The following is a 2034-nucleotide window of genomic DNA, read 5'->3' on the forward strand; positions in this document are numbered from 1 at the left end:
CGGTGCACACCTGTGACCCCTGACTCCGAGCTCGCTTCCCGGTCTTCGGAGCGTCCCCCCGGGGGGTGCTGGGAGAGCAGGTGGGGGGGGGGCGGGTGTTTTACCAGCAGCAGCAGGTGCTGCGTCAATGCCAGTGAGAATAAAGCAAGGGGCCTGGCTGGCTTGGTGTCTGCCCTTGGACTGGAGGGTCCTGGGTTCGATCCAGGTCAAGGGCACAAACCAGGGTTGCAGGCTTGATCCCTAGCCCAGTTGGGGTTTGTGTGGGAGGCAACCAATCAATGTGCCTCTCTCACATCGATGTTTCTCTCTCTCTCTCTCTCTCTCTCTCAAAAAAAAAAATCATTGGAAAAAATACCCTTGGGTGAGAATTAACAACAAAATCCCCAAAATATTAAACAGAAACCCCCAAAACTACAGATACACGTGGCATGAGATATTCTCTTTGGCATCATCAGGTCAGGAAGCACACAGACCCGGCAGCTGGTCAAGACCCCGTGTGCCTGAGGCTGTCCCCCGAGACCCCGTGTGCCTGAGGCTGTCCCCCGAGACCCCGTGTGCCCGGCACAGTCTGAAACCAGGGCCTGGAGCCCGGGGATGAAGCCCAGTGCCCGAGGGCAGGGTTCAGGGCGATGGGGCAGCTGGCGGATTCCCTGTGAAGGGCGCCAGGTCGTCTGACACAGCAAGAATTTTATCCGAAATAATTACAGCAATTTAAATGTGCGCACACACGTGACAGTCTGAGCTACCCAGAGCACCGGGCCGCTAAGGAATTCCCTGGGCGGGAAACGCGACGTCGTCATGCTCCAAGGGAAAGTGAAAGCGTGACCGAGCGGGTGTGACTGAGGAGCAGCCCTGTGGAGCCGCGTGTGCTGGGCAGTGTGAGCAGGCGCACCCCCCGGTCCCCTGTTGTGGCTGCTCTGGTGACAGGTTCCCTTTCTCACACTTAGTGGAAAGAAGGTCAGGACCTGGAGTGAGCGCGCACTGTGATTAGCAGACATCAGATCACAGCTTTGGATGAAAGATGAAGTTCAAGAGTTCAGCAAAGACACACACACACATGCAAACATGCACACACATACACACACATGCACACACACCACTCACATGCATGACACACGCGCATACAAGCACACACATATTAACACACATGCACCCACTCGCGCACACATGCGCACACACGTGCACACAGCCAGCAGAGCCCAGGGGAAGCCTTTGGCCCGGCAGCTGCTTCTCTGGCCTGGAGGTGAGAAGATGGCAGCGTTGGCCTCAGAGAAGTAGTGAGATCTTGGGGAATGGCATTAATGACCCACTCGCCTCCATCAGACTCGTGCCAGGAAGTGACTCCGCCTTCGCCGGGAGAGGCACTGCTCTCGGCCGAGCCTGCGTGGGTCGGCCGCTGCCTCTCCTGCTCAGTGCTGGGGGGGTCGGGGGCAGGTGCAGGCACGCGACAGGTGGACTGTCCTGGGCTCAGACAGGTGGCTCCGACAGCGGGCGCAGCCGCCTCCTGTCCTGCGTGCGCGGCCCTGTGGACCCAGAGCCCGGCTCTTGCTGTCTCCTGGGCTCGAGGTTTTGGAATCACTTTACAGAAACCCTGTGGGGTGGACAACAGAGCCAGGCGGCCCTGGCTGGATGCGGCCGCAGAGCCCACGGGCGGAGTGGTCTGGGGCCTGGGCGTGGGACAGACAGCGCCCAGAGCCGGCACAGCCATGGAGACGCCCACCCAGCTCTGCCCAAGGGACCCTCCCGGTGACTGTCGGTGCGGGTTCGGTGCAGATTGTGTGTGTCCTTCTGCCATGGGCTCAGCCCTCGCCGCGGCCTCCCTCCCGCTGCTGCCCAGCGACGCTGCTTGTCCTCCAGGACGTGCCAGCAGCGTTCACGGTGACTCACGGTGTCTCCATTCACACCGGCCTGTCCATCACTCCGTCTCTGTCCGACCCTGCTCCCTGGGGATGGCTGGCTGGGACAGGACGTCACTCCCTCGTCCAGCTGCTGAGTTCTGCAGCCACGGCCCTCTCAGCCCTCCGGGGGCTGCCA

Source organism: Myotis brandtii, unplaced genomic scaffold, assembly GCF_000412655.1.
Source record: "Myotis brandtii unplaced genomic scaffold, ASM41265v1 scaffold736, whole genome shotgun sequence".
In the NCBI taxonomy this organism is placed as follows: domain Eukaryota; kingdom Metazoa; phylum Chordata; class Mammalia; order Chiroptera; family Vespertilionidae; genus Myotis; species Myotis brandtii.